Below are 12,930 nucleotides of genomic sequence, written 5' to 3' on the forward strand. Positions count from 1 at the left end.
CTTGTCAGCCAGTCCTTGGTGTCCACAACAACTGTATTGTGTGTGGAACTGACCGACATCATTCATCACCTGTGTCTCTAGCCGTGGCAGTGGATTTGCCCTATTATGTCATTCTTCTCCTAAAAATCTTCAGTGTCCCCACATCAGGATGAAGTCCAGATTTCTTAGTTCAAAGGGCCTTTTGTGGGTCAGTTTCTGCCCACTTCTGACTATTGCTATAGAGAGGCATTTTGCTCTAGACAAACTCAATGACATCCTCCCCTGCTGAGCCAGGCTGTGTTTAATGCCTTTGTGTTTTTTCCTGTGCTTTCCCCTGCATCTCTGAATGCCCTCTTTCCTCCATTTGTCAAACTTTTATTTTCCTTTCAACACTCTGTCAGACATCACCCCTCTAGGAAAACTTCCCGAGCACCCCAGTCTGATGGAGAGAGCATTTCACTTGCAGGATGGTCATCCTGTCTCCCACTAGAATGAGGTCTCCTTGGAGGGGGTGTCAGGTCTTGTTCACTGTCTTGTACCTCAAGCATTCAGCACAATGCCTGGCACAGCCCACAAGGAATGCGTGTAGAATGGATGAATGAATGAATGAACTGCTCCCCATCTGCCTACTCCTGGGATTGTCAGTGGCCTGGATAGTAGTTGCTTTAGCCTGGGTGGGGAGAGTATTAAGTCTTCGCCCTATTTTCACCTCCCCAACAAGACTGCTCCTGGAGGGTAGGGATGGCACTGTAGCTCTTAGTAAACCTGGAGCCCATGGACACATCAGGCCCTGAGTCAGTGTTCATTGAAAAGAGAAGAAAAAAAAGAAAGAATGAAGTAGAGAATGGAGGGAAGGAGAGAGAGAAGGGACCGAAGGATTGTTTCAGGATTTATAACAATGCTGGTTTGAGTCTGGTCAGAATGTCTTTCTCTCCCTACACAAGTTTGGGTTCTCTGATCTAATTCTGGCAACTCCAAGAAATTATAAGGCCTGTTTGGCCCACAAAGATGGAGAGAATTGAGATTATATAGTTTTAGAAGTTTTAGGGCTTCCCTGGTGGCGCAGTGGTTAAGAATCCGCCTGCCAACGGAGGGGACATGGGTTCGAGCCCTGGTATAGGAAGATCCCACATGCCACAGAGAAACTAAGCCCGTGCACCACGGCTCCTGAGCCTGTGCTCTACAGCCTGTGAGCCACAACTACTGAGCCTGCGCGCCTAGAGCCCGTGCTCTGCAACAAGAGAAGCCACCGCAATGAGAAACCCCGCTCACCGCAACAAAGAGTAGCCCCCACTCACTGCAACTAGAGAAAGCCTGCGTGCAGCAACGAAGACCCAATGCAGCCAAAAATAAATAAAATAAATAAATTTAAAAAAAAAGAAGTTTTAAAGTGGATGTCAGAACAGGCTTTTGAATTATTGATGTGATTTCATTATCAACATGATTACTACATATTAACCTACTAATTATTAATATCTGATTAAATTCATGTATTTAATTGTTCTCTATGATTCATTAGGACAATTTACTCCTCATAATCCCCATTGTATCCTATATAGATTAGAGAGGAGTTATATAAAGTGAGGTGTGTTTGCTACTGGTGAATCACATACCCTCCTTATTTTAATAGCTATGCACTACTTTTTTTCCTGTTAGGAAAATATTGAAGTTTGTGCTAGGCTGTGTGTTTGGATCCTGAGTTCTTTCCTTACTAGTCTTGGAATTTGGGACAAGTCACTTGACCTTACCTTAAAACAAGGCATAAAATAATACCAACCTCACAATTATTGGGTTAGCATATGAGAAAACCAAATTCCAACCCTGGACAATGAATGAACATTTTTATTTTTAAATTTTTAAAAAAACTAAAAAATTTTTTATTGGAGTATAGTTGATTTACAATGCTGTGTTATTTTCAGGTGTACGCAAAGTGAATCTGTTATACATATACATATATCCACTCTTTTTTTTTAGATTCTTTTCCCATATAGGTCATTACAGAGTATTGAGTAGAGTTCCCTGTGCATTTTAATTTTTTTAAATTAAAATTTTTTTCTTTAGATCTTTATATAATACCTAGTATTTTATATAAATCTATAGGGGATTCTTTCATTCACAACCAGACATATATCTCCAGTTTCTGAATTTCAGTGTCCCTGAAGTCAATGTTACATTCCACTTTGAATTAACTTCCTCCAGGAAATATGAGAATGAACATTTTTAATTGGGAGAAAGGATTAGGAAATGCAATCTGGGAATATAAACCACTCGTTTGAACACTTGAGAAGGAAGAGCAAAAGAGAAGAGATACTTCTCCCCATCCCTCCCTTTAAAAATAAAAAATGACCTGTTTATATTTGAAGACTGCGGAGAGAGGTAGAAAATATTTATTATACAGGTGTAAATATATAACTGGGTGATAATTTGCAAAGAGAGTGAAGAAAATACTATTCAAATGTTACTTCTGACTTTCAAAAAGATCTTAATGAGCTTAATGTTTTCACTCATTTGCTAATTTGGATAGATTGTCAAAGTAAAATTTTATTTTAATCATCTCTTCATGCCTTGAATAGAATGCAAAGGTGATATTATCATAACATTTGATATATTTTCCAGAACTGTTTATAGCTATGCACTACTTTTAATGTGTATTAGAACAAACACCTCCTATTTATGACTTTTATGGATATTATTGCTTAGGATGAGGAAAAAGAAAGTGCTATGCGGTCATACACCTTTTCAAATAAATTTGGCTAAGTAAACAGTGAGTTGACCTAGAGAAAAGTATTAATAATACAGATGATGCATGGATAAGGGAAAATCTATGAAGGAGGTCTGTGAATGATTAAGGTTTCATAAAACCTAGATTTTAACATGGGCCCTGCTATCTCCATTTGGGGGGTTCCAAACATCCTCCTGGGTTATACAGATTGTACTGTAGGAGACCTGACCCCATGTTCAGTTAAGGGCAGGGGGAAGGGTCATAAGTGTGAGGGCAGGTCCACCTCTCTCCCTGCTGAAGCAGATCCCTGGACCTGAGGGAGATGCAGACTCAGGAGGGGCTGTCTTGGAGGCAAGCCAGAGACACACCGTGAAGTAGGCTGCGTGTCCTCTGAGCCTCTAGTCCTACTGTTAGTGCCCCAGCCTCTTCCTTTCTGCCTCCAACTCATTCTTGAAGATGATCCCTGGGTTGTGAGGAGACTCTGGGGACCGTGAGGATATGTGAGGCAGCAGACCGGTTTCATCACTTGCCTGCCGTGGGACCACATGTATTGTGACTGAACCTTTCTGAGGCTATGTCCTTGTGTGAAAATGGGTTTGATCTGCCTATGTTTTGAGGGTGTTGTGGGGATTAAACAAGATCTACTATTTGGAAAAGCTATTGGAAAATGGTAGGCGTTTAATTAAATGCTGTATTCAAGGAAAGATTGTACAATTCAGTTAAATCAGAGTGTAGACATTTGATAGTAGTTCAAAGTGGGTCTTCATTGGGGGCATGCAGTTTATTAGGGTCAGAATTATAGTAGAAAGGTTGAAGTTCTTACAGTGAAATGTCAGGTGTCATTGAGGGGATGAGAGTGGAAAAGTGAACAGGGGAAATCTTTCAGGGACAGATTTTCTCCAGTGGGTTTGCCTTCCCTACGGTTCAAGTTGGATTGGAGGTCTGACTAGCCTGTCCCTTTGTCCAGTTCTCTCCCATGTTCTTCTCTGAGTCACTCATTCAGTACTTAACACTATTATTTCCAATCATAGCAACTACTGTTTGTTGAGCTCATACTGTGTGACAAATGCTATGCTGAATACTCTAGTGTTTCTTAATTTAAACCTCACCACACCCCGGGGACTATTATCCACATTCTACAGATGACTAAAGTGAAGTCTAAGGAGCACCACTACATGACAGACACTGGGCTAAGTATGGGAGGTTCAATGATGAGTTTCAGTTCTACTCTCAAGGAGTTCTTAGTCCAGCAAGGGAGACAGACATTAACACATAATGTAAAACATAATGTGCCCAAGGTCACACACTCAAAAGTAACTGAGCCAGGATTATAGGCAGGTCTGTCTGACTCCAAAGCCCAGGCTTTTCAGACTCTACCATCCTGTGTGATACAATTCAGTATCAACATCAACATCAGCTAATATTTTCTGAGAGCTGTCCAGTTGTCACATTACTCTAAATAGGGACAAAACACACATACACAGATCCCCTTCCAGGCCGAGATCTCCAAGGAACCCACATAATAAGGACCCTTAGAAGCTGGAATTCAAGCTGACTTATTAAGCTTCCATGATAGAATGGGGGGACTATTGTGGCTCCCTTCAGCAGGGGATGTCCAGGCTTTGGGACCCCAAGTCATCCTTGCTTTGGGTTGGTTGGAAAAGAGATTCTTAGCCAAGTCAGATATTACCCATTCCATGAAGCCTCTTCTAACGCTATGTGCCCTCTTTCTGAACCCCTGAAATATTCTGAGCTTATTATTATTATTTTAAAAATCACTTTCCATATTGTGTTTACATTCTGTGTTAATGTCTGTCTACCTTGCTGGACTAAGAACTCCTTGAGGGTAGAACTGAAACTTACTGATCATTGAACCTTCAGTACTTACTCCAGTGTCTGTCATGTAGTGGTGCCCTGTAAAGGTGGGTTAAACAAAATAAGGGGAAACATCATAACCAAGGTGATTGTACCTAATAGGGAGCAGATAATCAGATTTTTGAGAGAATAAGAGGAAGAATGAAAAGAAAGAGTAATAATTTTAGGAGATGCTTGGAATTTGTGGCCCTAGGAGGATGTTATTATTCATTGGAAGATGAGTTTGTCCTGGTGAGTAGGTCATCCAGCTCTGGTTGGGAGTCCTTAGTGGCACCACTACCATCAGCATCATTATCATCACCACTTAAGACTTGGCTACAGACAAGAGATATTGATGCCACACTTCATCCCAAGCCTTGCTCAGAAGTGTCAGATCTTGGAAACCCAATTAAATCCAGAGGAAGGCACCAGCAAGAGCAGGGTGACATGAATTGCTGTTCATTATGCCTAAACCCCTAATGAATGAAATGTGAGACAATTAAGTTGCTTCAGATGGAATTAACCTGGTTCAAGTCCAACTTAATTGTTTTCTTTGCTGGAATGAGTCTCAGCAATGCCAGTGAGTTCCAGAGATGCCATGGCTGTTGTGGTTGCTCTGTTTGGACAGGCTGTTATAGGCACAGTGATTTGTTTTCCTTTAAAATATATTGTTTCTGATTTCCAAGCCTAATTGCTCACCTTGCTTTCTGTGGCAGAACAGGCCGAGTGTCCCTCTGCAGGGCTCAGTGTCTGTGGGGGCGTTGGACAGGTGTGGCTAGCGGGGCGTGGCCACCACCTCTGGAACGTGGGCTCGCACTGCTTCTTGTTGACTTCTCAACATGGGAAATGACAACTAGAAGGACTAGGCTCTCACAGGTCTGGCCAAGGTTTGCCCAGGGTGGGCTAAGAGAGACTCTAAGGGCCTCCCTTGGCAGACTTACCTTATTCTCTTCCCATTCTTCTTTCTCTCAGAAGCACCCAGGAAATTGCCATAATGGACAAACACAAAATGGAATAGACATGGGAAGCTGAGATCCAGAACAAACTGCTGTGGCTGTGGAGAGGTGAGGAAAGTCCTAGAGACCACCCTGCCTGGGAAGTATCATCCCATTTGCTCCTCTCATTCTGGCTCATGTACCCTTCCCTCTGCTTATCCTGCCCAAAGGGAGCAGCAGAAATGGGGAAGGGACTTTGGTCTTAGTAGACAGGTAATCAGCCCTACATCTAGAGTTGCTTTTTGCAATGTGCCTAGTTTCAGTTCAACACCCCTATTTTCATGATCTCCAGCCCCACTGCCACCATGTCTACATTGCCGTTCCTTTCAATACTACAACAAGTGCCAAATACTATATGTTATCATTTGCTACAGCAGCATCATCTTTACCCCACTACTACCACTGCAACCTCTGCTCATTCTCACCATCACCACTACCACCTCCACCAGCTCCATCACTTCTATCACCTTCACCACTACCATGAACACCACCACAATTACAAGCACGACCACTGCCATCTCCACTAATTCTCACCACCACTACCACCTCTGCCACCTCTATCACCTTCATCATCCCCCCTGTCACCACCTCCGCTGCCATCACCACGATCACATCTACCGCCTTTAGCACTACTACCACTGTCATCACCACCAGCACCTCCACCACCACCACTGCTACCACAATCCATTCTCTTCTTACCACCATTTCCACCACCATCACTACTGCTTCTCATTCTCACCAGCACCACGACTAGCACGGAGAAGAAAAGACTTAGGGCTTGCTGAAGAGCCATCTTCAAAGGATTAAAAGGCTACAGAAGAATAAAGGTCTTAGTAGGGGCAAAGAAGCTAGAGTTGGAAAAATGGACAGAATTAAAGGAATTATAGTGACATTTAGGTAAATGTAAGCAATGTTTTTCATGGACCTAGGGGAGACAAGAGGGGTGAGAAGTTTGATGATAAAATCTGGAATTTGATGAGTAATTTGGAGCATGTTGAGTTTACTTACCTAAGGTGACAACCAGTCACTCACTGATGTTTGAATCCCTGCTATAGAATCCCTTAAGAGTGGCAATCTAAGGTATATATCTTCAATTGTTTTAGTATTTGGGAGGTCATTTAATCCTGAAACATCTGGTTTCTTCTGGCTATTTTTATAAGTTTCTGATTATTCCACAATACTGAAATACATTATCTTTTAAAAATTTAAGACATTTTAGATCAGGGTGATATTCTTCCTGGTCATCCCTCCCAATCCTTGTTCCTAAATCCATGTTGCCTTTTCACAGGCAACCAGTGTTATAATTTGGTATGATTTTTTTGGTAGATCATTTTCTTGCCATTATGTACATATTTAGAAACAATATAGTAGTATATGTACATTTTACATGAATACCATGTGTCTTATGTGTCTTTCTGCCCCTTACTTTTTTCCCCCCACTCAACAATAGATTAGTGCAATTGTTAAGAGGATGAACTCTGGAGCCAGACTGCCTGGCTTCAGTTCACAGCTTTGTCACTTGCTATTTGCATGATCTAAATTATTAAACTCCCCTAGTCTCCAGTTTCCCCCTTTGTTAATTGGGACTATAGCATACCTATACCCATACAGTTCTTGTGAGGATTAAATGAGTTAATTTATGTAAGCACTTAGAACAGTGCCTCAACCATACTGTTGACAGGTATAAAGTCATATTATTGCTTGCTGGTATTCCTTAGTAATTTATAGGTTGGATCTGCCACAGTCTATTTAACCATTCCTAAATGGATGGACATAGAGATTACTCCAATTTTCACGATTGCAAACATGGCTTCTATGCGTGTTTTCATATATGCCTACTTATACACATGAATGATAGTATCTCAAAGGTAGAGAAGAAGTCAAATTGCTGCACTTATTTTATTTTATTTTTAACATCTTTATTGGAGTTTAATTGCTTTACAATGGTGTGTTAATTTCTTTATAACAAAGTGAATCAGCTATACATATACATATATCCCCATATCTCCTCCCTGTTGCGTGCATTTGTCATTTTAAAGGCTTTATTAGAAAAACATAATTATAATGAGTAGATAGCTGCCTCCTGTTCCTCCCACCTGTTGGTTTAATTCTCCTCCCTTTGGCAGCCTGAACCACACTGCAGCTCTGAAGTGATAGACCCCAGTGGTTAGGACTAATAACCTCAGGTTCAGATTAACTTTGGGGGTGGGGTGGGGTCACATTTTTGGGAGGCATACTAAATATTTACATATAATAACTCATTTAATCATTATGATGCAGGTACCCTGACTATCCCTATTTTACCCCTGAGGAAATGGAGGCAAAAAGAAGCAATGCCATTACTCTGGGTTGCACAACTATAAGTGGTAGATCCTTTATACAGGTATGGATGTTGAGTCCTTAGTCCATGTAAACGTCTTAGTATTCTGCTCAGCACTTAGAAAACATTCAGTAAGTGTTAGCGTTTTTCTAGGGTTGATTGGTATATTATTAAGCCTCCAGAATTATTATTTACTGTTACCCTTACTGTCCTCAGATTGTGATGGAGCTCATCTCTGGGGCATTTCTTTCATTTGTCTTAACAAAATAATAGGAAATTGTGGTTTCAAGCCTTGGCTGACCAATCTCTCTGATTCTACTCTATAGCCACAGACCACATACTTACCCTTGGAGGGCACCTGCTGAAATTAACACCCTCTGCTCTGTGTTTGCCCACAAAGAAGATAAATGCAAATATAGTTAAATGCAAATGTGGGTACATATAATATCTCATTGCTGGTGGATAGGGAGCTGACTTATACTGGATGCCCAGGAACGAGATGAATGAGGGGAACACTGTACCTGGGACTTGAGGAGAGGTCAGCTGGTTTGAGATGTCAGAGTGGAGGTGGACTAGAAAAGGACTTTCCTTCTGACCCAGAAAATTGTGTTGGACCAAGAAGGAAATGGCATTCACTCTCTCATTGAACATTTACTCTGGGGTAGAATACGGAGATACAGAGATGTAGAAGACACAGCCCCTCCAGGAGCTTGCATGGAAGCACGGAAGACAGATGCGTAGATGAATGATTGCAGTACGGGGTGATACACAAGGACACCCTCTAGAGGCTGCACTAGAGGCGCATAGAGTGGTGGGGTCTTCCTAGAGCTTGGATCCTTCAGAATATGTCAGAGGAACAAAAGGGTAGAGGAGGAATTCAAGACAGAGGGAAGGGCATGTGCGAAGGTGTGGGTGTAAGACAGCAGAGCAAGTGTAAGTCATCCTGGGTTTGGAAGGACGGCGCGATGGCGCATGTGCGGAGTGGAGGGTGAGGCACCGCTGGGTTGCATCACGGAGGGGGCTGAAAGCCATGTCGAGGAGAATTGACTTTTATCTTAATTTTGTTAGCGAAGTTATTTCTTCAAATATTGACATCCAGAGGAAAAGCTGAGTTGCCTGGAGGTGGGAGTGGGCTTGCTGGAGAGAAAGCACAGTGGGAACAGTTCCAGGCAGGGGCTGGCAGTGGCCCCGGAAAATGTTAGAAGGTGGACCTTGCCATGATGACCGCGTTTGACTGGCTCCCTTGTCACGTGGAACAAACAAATAAATCGTTGAAAACCTTTGCCCTGACCAGTTGTCACAGAGTTCTTCCATTTAATCTTTTTTAAGAAAATAATTTTATTTATTTACTTATTGGACTGTGTTGGGTCTTCATTATTGTGCGCAGGCTTTCTCCAGTTGCAGTGAGCAGGGGCTACCCTTCATTGCTGTGCACGGGCTTCTCATTGCAGTGGCTTCTCTTGTTGCGGAGCATGGGCCCTAGAGTGTGTGGGCTTCAGTAGCTGTGGCTCATGGGCTCTAGAGCGCAGGCTCAGTAGTTGTGGTGCACAGGCTTAGCTCCTCCACGGCAGGTGGGATCTTCCCAGACCAGGGCTTGAACCCATGTCCCCTGCACTAGCAGGTGGATTCTTAACCACTGCACCATCAGGGAAGCCCTTATTTAATCTTTAAGTTAGCTTGTGATTTTGGCGTTGTTGTTACGACCATGGGGCAGCTGAGTAAATGAAGGCTCAGCAAGGCTGAGGAAGTTGCTTCAAACCACACAAGCGTGTGAGGGCTAGAGTGTTCATTTGAAGCCCTGCACCATCCAGGGCTCCCTGGCTGTCATCAGAGGCCAGGAGAAGTGAGAGCAGAGTCTGTTATGCCACGTTCTCCTATGGAGCATCACTTTATGTAGCTGTGGAGGGCAGTTACGCCCAGGGACGACTAGTTCTCTGGTAAAATGGCCCCATGGGGCCCCATTTGGTGTCCGAGGTGATGACCAGATATCCTACTAAGGAGGAAGGGTGTGGGGAGACCCAGAAATCCTGCATAGCCTCTAGGCGGTTCCCCTTCTCCCCAGGGCCGAGGCAGCAGGTGAGACCTCCAGAGTTTGCAGATGGAAGAGGGGCTTGTGGCTTTCATCACAAGGGAAAGGCTAGATCGGCATAACTCCATCACCCCTTCTGCAAAAACTTCTCCCAGGACATGCTGACTCTGCCAACAAAGCTCAGCAGGTCAGTTTGGCAAAACAGCCCCTCAGGTGCTGCCTTTCTTCTGCAAAGTTTCCGCAACAAGAAAAAGGGATTTCTTAACAGCTGTAATAATGAATGGGTGGAGGGTGCACTGGTGAACTGGGGTACAGCCTCACCACCCCCTGCAAGGTTTCCTGCGCATGTGGAAAGCTTGGGTCTCGGGAACTTGGCAGGCTACTCCACCTCTGAATTGAGGAAAGGGGGATGCCTTCCACACTTAATTTCTTTGGTTCTTCAGATACATTCATTTTCCTCATACAATGTGTCTGCCGTCTCGACAAGGGTTTTACAAGCAGGACCTGATTTTATGTCCACAATAACCCAGAAGAGTGGGTACTGATGCCTCCATCTAACAGATAAGAATGTGATGCACATTGCCATTAATATCCGTTTGATGCTGTATCCATTGCCATTCAGCGGACACAGACAGGTGCTGTTCTGGATGCTGGGGAGACAGCAGAGAACGTGGCCACAAGGACTTGATTACAGTGGCACCAGGCAGGCTGTTCCCAGGATGGAAAGAGATAGTGGACATGAATGTGTTTGATAGACCAAAAAGTGCCACAAGCCTCTAGGGGACATCCTGGCAGGAATAAAGGCTCAGCACACTGTGAAAACTGGATAACACTGTGGATCAGAAAGTTTAGGAGACCTGTCACTTGTGACTGCCCCACCACACCACTTCAGCTGGGCTCCTTGTAGTCTTGGCCTGCAAGATTCTAGGGGTCAGACATAGCACTGTACTTGTTGCCCAACTTTCACAAGCTATGAGGGGACACCCCCCCCACCCCCGCCATTTTCCAGCTTCTTCCACCGTGTCTGCCTGGGGCCAGGAGGATGCTCAGCAGAAAAAGGCCAGGTGCTCGTCCTGGCGTGGGGCCGGGGACTGCTCCCGTCCACTCGGTCCTGAATCCCTGTTCCCTGGACTTGTGCTTGAAGGTCTGAGAAGCACAAGCACATGGAGGAAGCTGGAGAGGCTTCATGAATTAATTCTGAATTCACTAATTTGTGTTTGTGACCTGTCATCTCCTGGTCCTTCAAAGGCCTCAGTCAAGGATCATTTATTGTATTGTATTTTGTTCATTTGTTTCTTAATATACTGTTCTCCAACCCAGGGCAAGGGGTACCTGTGTTACAAGTTTTGTGAAATAGAAATTAGAATGAAGGAAGGAAGACACATCAAAGATGGGACTCAAAAGAAACAGTTTTTCTTTATCATTTTAAAGCAAGGAACAAAGTATACAACTTGTTATTACAAAAGCAATGCATGCTTACTCATCTATGGCCTACATTACATTGTCATTACTTTAGAGTATATAACTGCATATTGGTTATTTTAAAGCCTACTGCTTTTCACCTAACAATAATATGTCATTATTTTTCCACAGTGTGTTTTAATGACTAAAAAAATAAATATCCTATTGTATAGATAGATGTGAATTTATTTAATCAGTTTTCTACTGCTGATAATTTACATTTTTGCCTTTCCCCCTTTTTAAAATAAAATTGTTGCAATAAACATCCTTGCACATATAAGTGTGGAAACATTGCCAATTGTTTTCTTAAGGTGAATTCCTAGAAGCAGGATCCCTGGGTAACAGCACATCCATCACAGGTGAGGATGCAGGCTCAGGAGTCAGACCACTTAGGATTGAGTCTCAGCTCTGCCGCCTGCTAACTGAATGGCCTTAGAGGATCTCACAAGACACAGTTTCCTTCCTGGTGAATGTGGATAATAACAGTACCTCCTTTATTGAGTTGCTAGGAGATGCATGTGGTGCAATACATGGTAAGCCCTTAGATCATGGCCTGGCCCACAGTGAGCACAGAACTCTTGGCTATTATTACTGTTATTAATCATTGCCAACTTGTCCTCCTGAAAGTGTCCCAAGTTTAACTCCCATGAGCATTGTATGAAAGTGTTCATTTCCACACACCTTTGTCAACACTGGGTGTTATCATTCCTCTTATTGTTTCATTGTTTGTCAGCCTGGTAGGGAAACTTGTTTCTTTAATTTTACTTCTTTGTTTACCCGTGTTGAGAATTTTTTTTTGATGGCTTTATTGGCATTAATTTATTCATGAGTGAATTTCCTGTTCCTGGTTTTATTCCTGTTTTGTGTGATTTGCTCATCTTTTTCTTATGGATTTAATATATTAAGGATATTAATCTTTTGCTGGTCATGTATGTTGTAAATGTATTTCTTCCCAGTTTTTCTTGTGTTATTTAATTTCATTTCTATTTGTGGACACAAAAGTTGTATTTTTCCTTATTGTTCTTGCCTCTACTTTCACGAAAAGCTCACCATGAAATATATTACTTATATTTTCCCAATTTTCAAATTTTTAATGATTTTTTACTTTTAACTTTTAAAAAAAATATTTATTTCACTTTTGAATTCAAATGAAATTAATCTGGAATTTTAATAATTAACTATTCCATTTTTTGTTTAATTATTTATCAATTAATTATTATAGACTAAATTATGTATTCTTGACTGTCTTCTCTGTTCCATTAATCTGTATGTCTTTTCCTATGCTTGTATTTTAATTTTTTATAGCTTTATAAAATAGTTTAATATCTGTTGATACAAGCCTACTTTCACTAATTTTTGAGAAATATTTTCTTGGCTATTATCTGATTATTTCTATAAAAATACTCTGGAATATTTTTGTCATTTCTAAGAATATTAGTTTTGATTAGAATTGCATTAATTTTATAAATTTATTTGGGGAGAATTGATATTTTTACTGCTTTTGCATTTTCTTACCTAGAAACATAGAAGTTACTTCTGATTAAACAACATGTTTTAAAACAAACTTTTA

This window comes from Monodon monoceros, unplaced genomic scaffold, assembly GCF_005190385.1.
Source record: "Monodon monoceros isolate NGI ecotype Baffin Bay Population unplaced genomic scaffold, NGI_Narwhal_1 Super_Scaffold_18, whole genome shotgun sequence".
Classification (NCBI taxonomy): domain Eukaryota; kingdom Metazoa; phylum Chordata; class Mammalia; order Artiodactyla; family Monodontidae; genus Monodon; species Monodon monoceros.